Here is a 13,750-nt window from a genome sequence, read left to right as displayed (position 1 = left end):
TTCAACTGGCACTCTCATAACAAGAGTTCGGAAACACCTTCCGAAGAGACTATAGCAGTAGATGAGGGAAGGGAGTGCTACAGTGTGGCAGTACAGGGGGAACGATCGGCTACAGCAGTGAAAAGTGTGGTACCGATTGGTGTGCTCTCGGGGTTCTTGTACATGTAGCATAGATGACCTCTACGGTGGCCCTCCCACCTTCCCACCTGCATTAGGTGTTCTTTTTTTTTGTAATTTATGTTTATGTATTTATTTACTGTTTGAACTTATTTATTCTACGTATTTATGTTTTTGGCTGCACTGGGTCTCTCATTGCTGTGCACGGGCTTTCTCTAGTTGGCGGCTAGCGGGGGCTACTCTCGGTTGCGGTGTGCGGGCATCTCATCGCGGTGGCTTCTCTTGTTGCGGAGCATGGGCTGTAGGCACGTGGGCTTCGGTAGTTGAGGCTCACGGGCTCTAGAATGCAGGCTCCGTCGTCGTGGCACATGCGCTTAGTTGCTGCACGGCATGTGGGATCTTCGCAGACCAGGGCTCGAACCCGTGTCCCCTGCATTGGCAGGCGCCACCAGGGAAGCCCTAGGTGTTCTCATATAGAGTCTAAAAACAGAGAGCACTGAGAGAAGGTAGTGGTTATTAAAGGCTCAGGATCTAAATTCTACCTGTCTCTACACCCCTTCCCAGCTGTCGATTTGACCCCATTTTTGAATGCTGACCTCATTGTTCAACTTTTCTCTGCCGTCTGTATACTCACCTTGAAAACTTGTTTCTGTGATGCGTTGAGCAGACACAGGGTGGCAGACTGCAGAGGTGGAAGCTGGTGGTCGGATATTTGTGGGCTGAATCTCCTTCAGTCCCATTCCCATTTCTGGTTGCCCAGAGGCCCTACTTCCTGTGTGTGACGCCGAGCCGTAGGATTGCGGGCAGGAGCCAAGTTCTCCATACAGTAAAGACCCCAGTGTGCCTTGGTTACAGTAATATACCTGGCTTCCTTCCTGGCAGGGAAGTGACAGGCGGCTATGCCCCTGCTTTGTTCGTGGGCCTCCTGATCCAGCAGTTCCCTTGGCTCTGCCCCTGTCGTCAGCTGCCCCTAGGATAACTCTGAGCCCTAGCCACTTCTCTGGTAGATTTCCCTATTCCCCCACTACAGTCACACCTGAATAAGGCAACTCAGACCTTTCAGAGATGTGTCCTGAACCTCTTGTTTTCTGAAATACCTATCTGGTGGTTGTGAGACTTAAGGCCAGCGTCCCCGAGAGACTTTTTCTATTTCTCCTAGTAAACCTAGACTCATCTTCTGTCACCTTCAACTCTACTCCAATTGTGTTCTTTCAACCCAGACCTCTGACCCTGCTTTTTACTTCTGCCATTTCATCCTCGCTCCTGCTTCCTTTCCTAAATCCATACGTCTCTTTTGGCCTTCCTAGCCCTGGGCCAAGTTCCTTCCTCTTTGCTCAGTTTTTACCCCTTTCCTTCATTCTCCCATCCAACTTTCAGTCCTTCCTTTCTCACGCCCCAGTTAGCAGCATCTGAAAATTCGAAAGGTTTGTTACTCGTCTATTAATTGTATTCCATTTACTTATTCAGTTCTATACCTGTCTTACCTGTGTATGGAAGAACAGCTGGTAGCCAAGGTGGCACCAAGAATCCTAGCAGCTCTCACTTGACGTATCCGTAGTAGTCGGCAATTTCCATTTCGTTTTCCCTCTCGGTGAAAAATTGCAGCTTGCCCGAAGAGGTGTATCTGGCAGCATTCTCCCGTTGTTGTTGAGCCCGCCTCTTCATGGCCTCTCGCTCTGGCCTCTGCTCTTGTTCGATGGGCTTTGACATGACTGGCTCAGGCACGTTGGGTTCCCTCCATGGAACTCGTTGCTTGCTGAAGTCTTGGAGTAGAAATTGGGTTTGGAGCTTGGGTGGGGACTGGCGCTTATTCACAGCAGGGGGAACAGGCTCCCGCTGGAGAGGAGCGCCAGATGAAGTTTTGGAGGGTGCAGGCCTAGGAGCAGCAGACTGAGGGACACGAGGCTGGGTATGGTTGGGCCAAGCCGGTTGGGTTGGGTTGGTCACAGTTGGCTGAGCTGGTTTGGCGGGGCCTGGCAAAGAGGCAGGAGCTGGCTGGGATGAATTGGCTGCAGCAGGTTGAGCTGAGTCAGTAGAACCAGGCTGGGCACGGTAAGCCCCAGCAGGCCGATGTGAGGCCAGAGACTGTGGCCTCCGAGGAGCGGGTCGAGCTTGAGGCTTGTCCCAGGCAGAAAAAGGCAGAGGTATCAACTTGACCTTCCCAGGAGGAGGCCGCTCATACTGGGCTGGAGACGGACACTCTGTTTCAGCACTGCTGTCTGGTTTCTGGGCTTGGACTTGCGTTTTCTCAGGACCCTTCCCCTCACGTGGGGTATGCCGCCATGGCTGGATAGCTGGGGGTGGCTGGGGGTCTTTGGGGTTGCTTGACTTTCCCAAGAGCCGACAGGAAGAGAGCCCAGTTTTCGTCTCATTCTTCTTCCCCAGCGCATGAAGAACCTTCACAGACTCCAGCATGCGCACGCCAAGGGAGGTTCGAGGCTTTTGAAAGCTCTGTTGGAGAAGCTCAGTTTGGTGTTCCTTTCGCTTCGTGTGGGGGATTGCTGGCTTCTCTTCTGCCTTGACTTTGTTCCCTGACTGCTTGTTCTCCTCAGCCTTGTTTCTCCCTCTGGTCCTTTTGGTCTTTTCCTGCCCGTGGCTCTTAGTTTTGCTGATCTTTCTGGATGCAGCTTTCTGAGGTTTGCCTTGAGAGTGCTTGGCCGTGTTCACAGGAGCCCTGTCACTGACTGCAGCGTGGCATATAACCACTTCTCCCCCTAACAGGCACTCTGGATTCTTTGGCTGGATTTTGGCCTTGGGAGCGCCACTGATAGGCTCAGAGGCTTTCTGTTTGTTCTTCCTGGGTTGATCAGAGGGAACCTTTATGACACTTGGCTTTTCCTGCACCTGATTCACCTTAATGGCTCTGGTGTCTTTAGCTTTGATCACGTTGGGACCTTGGGATTGATCAAGATCTTTCAAAGGATTAAAGAGCTGGGGAAGGTGAATATCCTCCGCCAGTGTAGTAATGTCTGCAAGACCACTGCTAGGTTCAATCCCATTTTCAAGTGTCCCTAGGTCCTGACGACTCCGGCTGTTCTCTCCCAGATCAGCATTTTCAGAACCAGGCTGCTCCTCTTGGCTGAGGGGATCGGTGCAGGCCAGCGGCTGGTGACTATCAGGGATTCCTAAAGGGAGTAGTGGAGGATCTTGGTTCTCTGTTGGGATCTGGTAGGCATCCAGAGGCTTTGAAAGCTTGGTTTTGATATCATCCACGTGCTTACTCTCTATTTGTCCCTGGCTTGGAGCTGGAGGCAGGGCCAGGAGACGCCTGGCACTCTGGACTGGAGCTGTCACTGAAATGTCCCCAAGTTCAGATGGTGGGTTACTCTCAAGTATGTGGCTGTTTCTGCTACTGCAGGACTTGGGGAGTTCTTGACTTTGTGTCACACAAAACGTCTGGCTTGGAGGTTGCAATCCCAGGGAATTTTTCATCACCAGGGGGGAGGTCTCCATCCCTACAAAGGGATCAAGGGAGAAGTCAGTCCCTGGTAAGTGAGATGCTCCCCCTAAACACCAACACAGCAGTCGTGTACCTTTCAAGGGGTTCAGGGGCAAGATGGGCAAGGCATTTCTACTAACTCTTCTTAAGGATCACGGACAGTGCCCTATGCTACGAGGTAAGCGGTGACTGTTGTAATTCTTACTGGTGAGCCTTTCCTGTCGCTGATTCTCGGCTCGCTTTGTATTTCATAGGACTGTTTATAAGTCCAATACAAAATGAGTCTTATTTTTAAAAACCTGAAATGTTTTACAAAGCCTAGCATTCTCATATAGGGTCCTTTCCATTCTCCCCACTTTCCCGAGAGGCCAAGAACACGTCACACCATGAACTAGGAGGGGGGTAGAGCCCTTGCTGATGAAATACATCAACAAAGACAGAGTCTTAGCCTGCTTGCTCTCTGGACAGGATCTCGGACCACAAGGTCTTCAATCCTGGTATAAATGAAGGAAGTGAGGACAGTTCAACTGGCACTCTCATAACAAGAGTTCTGAAACACCTTCCGAAGAGACTATAGCAGTAGATGAGGGAAGGGAGTGCTACAGTGTGGCAGTACAGGGGGAACGATCGGCTACAGCAGTGAAAAGTGTGGTACCGATTGGTGTGCTCTCGGGGTTCTTGTACATGTAGCATAGATGACCTCTACAGTGGCCCTCCCACCGTCCCACCTGCATTAGGTGTTCTTTTTTTTTTGTAATTTATGTTTATGTATTTATTTACTGTTTGAACTTATTTATTCTACGTATTTATGTTTTTGGCTGCACTGGGTCTCTCATTGCTGTGCACGGGCTTTCTCTAGTTGGCGGCTAGCGGGGGCTACTCTTGGTTGCGGTGTGCGGGCATCTCATCGCGGTGGCTTCTCTTGTTGCGGAGCATGGGCTGTAGGCACGTGGGCTTCGGTAGTTGAGGCTCACGGGCTCTAGAATGCAGGCTCCGTCGTTGTGGCACATGCGCTTAGTTGCTGCACGGCATGTGGGATCTTCGCAGACCAGGGCTCGAACCCGTGTCCCCCGCATTGCATTGGCAGGCGGATTCTTAACCACGGCGCCACCAGGGAAGCCCTAGGTGTTCTCATAGAGAGTCTAAAAACAGAGGGCACTGAGCGAAGGTAGTGGTTATTAAAGGCTCAGGATCTGAATTCTACCTGCCTCTACACCCCTTCCCAGCTGTCGATTTGACCCCATTTTTGAATGCCGACCTCATTCTTCAACTTTCTCTGGCGTTTGTTATACTCACCTTGAAAACTTGTTTCTGTGATGCGTTGAGCAGACACAGGGTGGCAGACTGCAGAGGTGGAAGCTGGTGGTCGGATATTTGTGGGCTGAATCTCCTTCGGTCCCATTCCCATTTCTGGTTGCCCAGAGGCCCGACTTCCTGTGTATGACGCCGAGCCGTAGGATTGCGGGCAGGAGCCAAGTTCTCCATACAGTAAAGACCCCAGTGTGCCTTGGTTATAGTAATATACCTGGCTTCCTTCCTGGCAGGGAAGTGGCAGGCGGCTCTGCCCCTGATTTGGAATCTGAGATGGTGTTCCCTGAGCAAGGCTGGCAGAAAGCGATGGATGTAGAGGGACCATGTTCTTGGCGTCTGAAGTTTTATCATACTGGGCTGCCAGAAACATGGAGGAGGCAGCTGTGTGGCGGTCAGTGAGTGCCAGAGTAAAGTCTCCGAGTGAAGAAGAATTCTTTTCAGTGCTTGCTGTGATGTCCCACTCAAGAACACCTGGATAGGAAGCAGCTGAAGTGGAGATCTGGCTGTGGTCAGTAACTCCAGATAACATAGTCGTGCTAGAATGTTGGTAAAGGTAGGCACTACCCATGAGTGTCTGGAAAGGGGTACCAGTAGCCGATGCCGAACTGACGGCAGGGGCAGAGACTCTGGAGAAGTTGCAGACACTTCGTGTTAGGGAAGTTGCATTGCTCACCACAGGAGGAGAATGCTGCAGAGAATTTAGAGTTCCAAGTAGAGATGGATGTTGGAAATTTTCTGTAAGAACAAGAGGGTCATGAAAAACTCAGGGAGGTTGAGAAATTCTCACTACGTTTGAGGAACGGCATCATCTGAAGGTTCTTGCTATCAGGACACCTCTACTATCACTACTTCCTGAGAAACCCAAAATCAGACAGTTAATGATGGCTGTAAGGACTGAGCAGTTTTCCACTCTTCTCTATTCACTGCCTGTGCTCCCATCTTGGGCACAGACGGGCAGAAGAGCCAAGTGGTGTGGTTCAGAGATTGTTCTCTAGGCTGGAAGCAACCTTCTCCCTGCCCTGTCTTTCCCTTCAGCCTGCACTCGTATTGACTTCTATGCTATTTCCTAGACTGGAAGCATTTTAGAACTAGGAGGCCCTTAGAGAACTTCGATGTTCTCAGTCTCATTTCGTGAGTAAGGAAACTGAGGCTCAGAGAGGTCGGGTTGACTTGTTCAAGTTCTCTCATTATGTTAGTATCATTACCAGGTTTCAGAACCTAAGTATCCTGACTTCCTTGCCAGGACTCCACTCTGAGCATGATACTGCCAGAAAGCAGGAGAAATAGAACTTATAATATAGGCATTTTTTTTGTCCATTAGAAAACAGTACGGCTATTACCATGGTCGTCTTCAGTGTCTCCCTTTGCTTGTGCAGTTCCCACGCTATTACCTAGAGGTGACGTACAGCTCAGTCCAACTGGTGAATTGAAAGAGTCATTTTTGCCCTCTTCAAGCCTGGTTTCTCATCCTACCTCAAAATGATTACCCGAAAGTGGATTTCTTAAGTGCTTTTGGAAAGGGAAAAGTTATCTGATTACTTCAGATTCCTCACCTATAAAGTGGTTATAACACCACCACCAATAATAATAGCAGTAATAATTAATAGATGAATAAGCTGATCTATTGCGTATGATTTATATGGAGGAAGATACAATAAGTTCTAGAAAGACAAAGAAAAATCATGACAAGCATATTACGTTAACGAAAAAGAAATCCATAGATATTAATGAAAACTGGGGTATGTGGCAAGTATCGAAGCCTAATGAATTTACTAACAAATGGCATTCTGTACTATCCATGCAATATTATGAAAGTGAATTTTGCCCACTCTATTTTAGTGAATACTATTAACCAGAAAACACGATGGAGGTGATAGAGGTGAATGAATTCCTAGCCAATGCATACAGACAGAGAAGGTATGTCAGTAAAAAATGCATAACAAGCAACAGAATGCAATAAATGTGCATGTATAGGTAGCCACAACACATATAGACAAGTATTTCAATGAAAACCGGTACGAAGCAGACAGCAAAATAATAAGTGTAAAAGAGTTTCATTATTGTGCTCCTTCATATTTTTACCCAGCAAGTAAGAGGTATTAAGCCTAGGAGAAATATATATTTCAATGAATATAGCTTATATAATAAGCAGAAAGGAAGCTTAAAATGTATCAGGAAGGTTTTTGGATTTATCCTAGAACTTAGATTAGAATCATCTTCAGCATCCAAGAAGATGGCATCCCAAAACCTCAAAAAACCATCATGCCTAGAATCCAATTAAAAAAGATTTTCAAATGTAAGAAAATCCACAGGACTCCACAATATGGTTTTCGATAAACGTGGATGTTTGTTTGTTTTGTTTCTTTGGCCGCGCCGCGTGGCCCTGGCCGTGAAAGCACCGAGTCCTAAGCACTGGACCGCCAGGGAATTCCCTAAGTGGGGGGGGGAATTAGAGATGTGGGGCTTGACTTTTTCTTCTTCTTCTTCGGTAGCTAAGCTCTACAAGCGAACGATGGCTGTTGATCAATGTGCTCTCTGTGTTAGGAAGGAAATAACTGTAAAAATGAAAAGCAGCCTTGCCTTAGAACCTACATAGCACACCAAGGAAAATAGTCCTTCTGATTCAATTTAGAAGATATCACTTAAAATGTTGAATTGGTGAAATGTCTACCTAGTTTAAAAATTAGAAAGAATAAAACACTGAAAAGCAGCCCCCTAGATAACCACTGTGGTTGCTTGTTTATAGGAGGCATCATTTCTAAAACGTATTTCTAAAATGTTTATATTCAAAACTGTCAAGTGGCCAACTGTATTCAGAGAGGCAATAAAAGAAAGAAAACGGAGTATGACTTTTCTGATAAGCTGCCTTTCCTGGTGATCCCCTGTTCTGGCCTTACTTTCCTTCTTAGTCTGTTAATGTAAGGGTTTGCTACCATCAACTTGGTTTTGCCCTGCTCTGAGCAGGTTTCCCTCTGTGCTGTTTCTGCTTTAATTGAAAATCTTTGGTTCCCATCAGCATTCCATTGCAAACTCCGTTTTTCTTGAGAGCTCCTCTATGCTTTCCCTCTTCATTCTTACATTTTCTCCCATCTCTTGGTGCCTGTTGGCCTGTGCTAATGAAAACCATCCTAAACTTCCTTACGCTCGACTCTGTGCCTCCCTGTAGAGCCCAGTACTCTCCATCCTCTCTCCCTATTCTCTCTTTTCAACTAGTCGAAATCCTAGTGGAGGGAGACCATTAGAGATGAAACATCTTGGTATATATTGCTAGTTTTCTATGTCCCCTGGCTTTTCTATGTTTCTGTTGAAACACTCTTGAGAAGTGTCTGATTTCGTTTTCTACATGGGTACCCTTTAAGGCTCAATACTGGAAAAGAAGGGGATCAGAGTGATCAACCCAACGTGGTATCCTAACGTAACAGTTAAGGAAAGCAACAGGCTTTGTGAGACAGCCAGTGATTTGTCCAAAGTCACACAGATAGTAAACGTCAAAGTCAAAACTGAAATTAGGTCTCCAGACTTGTAGTTCAATACTTTCCCTCATTATTCCATGCTATTTTGAATCTCCTACTTACTCAATTTAGGGGCAAAAGAAATCGAACGCAAAACTTTCCAAAGTTTCTTTTCTTACCTGACATGGTCAGAGAAGAGGAAGCATCCACTGCAGGTACAAGGGATGAGGAGACAACACTAGAGGATGTCCGAGTGGCTGCAGCTGAACGGCGCACGTGTCCAGTACAGAGGTCACTGGTTACTGGTCCAAACAGCTCCACGGAAACCCCAAGGCTCTACCAAGTGGTAGTAGGTTTGGTAGGAGAGTGATGTCACAAAGCAGGCAGTTGAAAGGTATGAGAGAGCCAATAGGGAGGTCCGATCCCCAACAGGAAGGCGGGCTTGGGTGAAGAGAGTGTAGGAGAGCTAAAACAACACCTGAGTTTCTGAGCTCTGGGGAGGAAATCCTAGAAGACAGATTTACCTCCCCCAGGCTCTTCCATTAGGGAAATCATTGCAACATTTCTTACAGACGTTCATTAATACACTGAACTAAGAGTTACTTATATTCTACAGAGTATTCTATTTTAAGTATCATATACTTAGAGCTATATAGATCTTCTTTAATTAATAATCCTTAGGAAGGAAAGAGCCATCTAGTTTGAACTATTACAGTTGTTCTGAAATCATATGTGTCTAATGAGTGAACTGATAGCAGCTTTTAAGGAGCCAAAGTAGGGATTAAGAAGCTCTTTTTGTAACTTGGTTCAAGAGTAGGGTGAAGTTTGTTGAGTGTACCTTGTGGAGAATGTTGTGGTCCAAGGCTCTTCTCTTTTAGTTTCTTCTCCTTGACTCCTACCTTCCTTGGGCTGGGCTAGGCTGGGGGCCAGGTTGGACTTGCGACTTAACGTTTCTCTTCCGCTTTCTCTTTTTTTTTTTTCTTCCATTATGGGCATTGCTTCGAGGACAAGCCTTGATCTTGCATTGGACGTTACTTCCTGTCAACTTCCAGCAGCAGGAGTCTTCTTTTCAGTGCTTGATGCTTCACGAAATAGACTCTGCCCGTTGGCAGCAAATACCAGAGAGCTAGGAGACAGAGCTGGTTGCAGACCTTTCCTCTTCCAGCCTTTGGTTGCAATTGTTTGGCCCATAATTTGCTAGCTCTAGTTCCTTGGGCCACACAGGTATCCTGCCATCTCCAGCTCTTGTTATATGTGAGAGACATTCTGAACACTGTCCCTTTTTCTTTGCACAGAAGTATATACAGTGTGGCAGTTACTGTAATCTCCTCCGCCTTGCAAACAGCCACTCTAGAATCTTGGACCTCTAGGACTCTCTGTCTTGCATGCTTGGGGGCAAGGCCAAGCAAAATGAAGAGGAGAATAATTAGAGAAAGAGGAGGACGTTGGTGGAGAATTGGGAGCAGGTAAGGTGAAAGGGCACAGGAGAAAAGAGATGCATGTAGACTTTTTGGTTTCTGTGGGAAACAGGTTGACACACTTGGGCCTCATTTGGTATTAACAGAACAGAGAGTTAAAGATCTAAGTAGCTAGATAGTGTGCAGCAACTGCCATGAAGTCTGTACACTGAAGAGAAGAGTCTCACATCTAGTTTTCATTTTGTTTTATGTCATAGTACCTTATTTATAGCATTCACTGGTGTGTTTGTAGAATACAGATGTTTTCAAATGCTCTGGTTTTGTCTACATGGTTATCTCCTTGTCCTGTTTGTAAGGAATCCAACATTGTAAGACATATTGCATGTTTTTCTCTTGACGATTGTTGACCTTGAAGCGTCATGAACTAACTTGAGCTGTTGGATTCTGTGGAGAAACGTTCAAAAGGGTCTGTGAAAAAGGCACTGTGGTGAGTCGCATTATGCACCCGAGCGTAAGGAGCAAGATATCTGCCACCAGCCCAGCTTGGCCTGGATTGCCTCTGTTTTAGTTCCCCTGGTTAGTGCTTTTCTCCCTAACCACTCTTGTGACTGTGATAATGTGAGTAAGGGCGGAGTTGCTAATGATCTATGTGTGAGGTAAGCTGGTTTGAGGGAGGCAATCTATGGACCTAGTCATTTTCCTTGGTGGTAAGCTTTCAGGGGTGCAGAGATGGATCTTCCTGGGGCCTTTTCTGGTCCCAGGAAGATATCGCATAGATGGGACCTCCCAAGACACACATTGAATCTTTAGGCCTGTTTTTCCTATTATGAGGTACGAGTTTCTTCACTGATGGGGATGATGCTTATCTGAGAAGAAATTGTGAAAGGTGGTGTAGTGTAGAGGTGTGGCTTAAGCTTTTAAGTTTTCCTCCAGGTTTTTCCCCTAAGCTTCCTACTTCGGACGGCCTACTTACATGATACTAGTAGGTGATGTCCGGCTAACAGCTTCCTAAATATACCTGCAAGCCAGATCAGTGTCTCTTTTCTCTGTATTCCCATGGAAATCAAGAGTCCCGCCGAATTTTCCATCGAAACAGTTGATTTGTGTTGTCTCTAGGAATTCTAAAGGGCGTACCGTTGCTTCCTAACCGGTGTCATTTGGGAGATCCGCCTCTGTACGTTCAAATGATTAATTTTGAGACTTTGCTCATGTGTGCAGTAAACCCTTGAATTCCCTAAGACCTTCCTTTCCTCCATCTCCTACCCCATTAAGCCCGCTTCAGTTCATCTCCTGAATTTCTTTGGAATCTGTCAGCCAGCTCTTCCTCAACTTCCTAATACTGAACTTGCCTGTCTGTTGCGATTAGGTCCTAACTAGTGTCCATATATCTTGTTTCCTTCCAATCCACTCTTCACACAAGAAACCTTCAAAGCAAGTTGGAACGTTGCTCATAAACATCGCTCACAAACATTGTTTTGAGAATAGAAAACACACTGTTGGCCTTTAAGACTCTGCGTGGTCTAGAATCCTCTCTGCTTCTCTAGCCCCATCTTGTGCCAGTTTTGCCCTCACTTTCTATGCTTCAGATACACTGAATTAACCTTAGTTCTCACTCATCTGACAGAAGTCAGTTCAGATACTATTTTTCACTGTGATTCCTAGCATTAAGGAATTTGATTATCAGGTTTTGTATGAGGACTATTTCATCAGGGGTACAGAAGTTCTGGCCATCTCTGGTTTTGGATATCCCTTATTTGTTGAGACCTTTGCGTTGTTTGGTTGCCTTTTGTCTGTTTTCCAGATGGGAAAACAGGAACAAGGGAAGTATAGGTTATTACTAGGTGGGGTTGAACAAGTGGAGCAGCAAACTGCAAAGCAGAAAGAAGAGGGACGTACTATAGAGGGATATGACTTCCATTCTCAAGGCGCCTGCATCCTGTGCAGGGAGACAGCCTAACATAAAATGTGCCTAACAACAAATATATTGACTTCTTACTAAAAATCTCCAGTTCATAGAACCGAGGGGTTTGTACCTTCTCCTTTAAAAGTGATAGTCCTGGGACTTCCCCGGTGGTCCCGTGGTGAAGACTCTGCGCTTCCAATGCAGCAGGCGTGGGTTCAATCCCTGGTTGGGGAGCTAAGATCCCACATGCTGCGCAGCCAAAGAAATTTTTGTCGAACGTTATACTCCTGTATTGTTGGCTTTAGTGGTTTAGATTTTGTTGTACTGTTAAGAAGATTTCAGTTTATTTACCGGGAACAAACAACACATAATGTAAAAATAGTTTTCCAGAAACGATTTCCATCATTCTCTTCCTCCCTTTCTCCCGCAGACTGGTGTTTCACCTTGACAAGTTCTCTGTCATTCCATAGGAAAGCTGTCTGGCTTGGAGGTTGCAATCCCAGGGAATTTTTCATCAGCGGGGAAGTCTCCATCACTACAGAGGAATCAAGGGAGAAGTCAGTCCCTGGTAAGTGAGATGCTCCCCCTAAACACCAACACAGCAGTCGTGTACCTTTCAAGGGGTTCAGGGGCAAGATGGGCAAGGCATTTCTACTAACTCTTCTTAAGGATCACGGACAGTGCCCTATGCTACGAGGTAAGCGATGACTGCTGTAGTTCTTACTGGTGATCCTTTCCTGTCACTGATTCTCGGCCTTCTTTGTATTTCATAGGACTGTTGTCAGTCCAATACAAAATGAGTCTTATTTTTAAAAACCTGAAATGTTTTACAGAGCCTAGCATTCTCATATAGGGTCCTTTCCATTCTCCCCACTTTCCCGAGAGGCCAAGAACACTTCACACCATGAACTAGGAGAGGGGGTAGAGCCCTTTCTGATGAAATACATCAACAAAGACAGAGCCTTAGCCTGCTTGCTCTCTGGACAGGATCTCGGACCACAAGGTCTTCAATCCTGGTATAAATGAAGGAAGTGAGGACAGTTCAACTGGCACTCTGATAACAAGAGTTCGGAAACACCTTCCAAAGAGACTATAGCAGTAGATGAGGGAAGGGAGTGCTACAGTGTGGCAGTACAGGGGGAATGATCGGCTACAGCAGTGAAAAGTGTGGTACCGATTGGTGTGCTCTCGGGGTTCTTGTACATGTAGCATAGATGACCTCTACAGTGGCCCTCCCACCTTCCCACCTGCATTAGGTGTTCTTTTTTTTTGTAATTTATGTTTATGTATTTATTTACTGTTTGAACTTATTTATTCTACGTATTTATTTTTTTGGCTGCACTGGGTCTCTCATTGCTGTGCACGGGCTTTCTCTAGTTGGCGGCTAGCGGGGGCTACTCTCGGTTGCGGTGTGCGGGCATCTCATCGCGGTGGCTTCTCTTGTTGCGGAGCATGGGCTGTAGGCACGTGGGCTTCGGTAGTTGAGGCTCACGGGCTCTAGAATGCAGGCTCCGTCGTTGTGGCACATGCGCTTAGTTGCTGCACGGCATGTGGGATCTTCGCAGACCAGGGCTCGAACCCGTGTCCCCTGCATTGGCAGGCGCCACCAGGGAAGCCCTAGGTGTTCTCATATAGAGTCTAAAAACAGAGAGCACTGAGAGAAGGTAGTGGTTATTAAAGGCTCAGGATCTAAATTCTACCTGTCTCTACACCCCTTCCCAGCTGTCGATTTGACCCCATTTTTGAATGCTGACCTCATTGTTCAACTTTTCTCTGCCGTCTGTATACTCACCTTGAAAACTTGTTTCTGTGATGCGTTGAGCAGACACAGGGTGGCAGACTGCAGAGGTGGAAGCTGGTGGTCGGATATTTGTGGGCTGAATCTCCTTCAGTCCCATTCCCATTTCTGGTTGCCCAGAGGCCCTACTTCCTGTGTGTGACGCCGAGCCGTAGGATTGCGGGCAGGAGCCAAGTTCTCCATACAGTAAAGACCCCAGTGTGCCTTGGTTATAGTAATATACCTGGCTTCCTTCCTGGCAGGGAAGTGACAGGCGGCTATGCCCCTGCTTTGTTCGTGGGCCTCCTGATCCAGCAGTTCCCTTGGCTCTGC

General features: G+C 46.8%; 1 pseudogene across 1 annotated transcript; it reads right to left on the bottom strand.

Annotated features, from left to right (window-relative positions):
• Positions 1–1,656: 1,656 nt before the first annotated feature.
• LOC309622165 (uncharacterized protein C2orf78 pseudogene) lies at positions 1,657–8,582 on the bottom strand (annotated as a pseudogene). Its single transcript has 3 exons — positions 8,499–8,582; positions 4,853–5,602; positions 1,657–3,572 (listed from the first exon to the last, which is right to left on the bottom strand). The product of its transcript is annotated as an uncharacterized protein C2orf78 pseudogene (transcript).
• Positions 8,583–13,750: the final 5,168 nt, after the last annotated feature.

This window comes from Balaenoptera borealis (genome assembly GCF_965194805.1).
Source record: "Balaenoptera borealis genome assembly, contig: HAP1_SCAFFOLD_1696, whole genome shotgun sequence".
Taxonomy (NCBI): Eukaryota; Metazoa; Chordata; class Mammalia; order Artiodactyla; family Balaenopteridae; genus Balaenoptera; species Balaenoptera borealis.
Note: the sequence above shows the minus strand (reverse complement) of the source record. Positions and strands in the feature narration are given on the sequence as shown.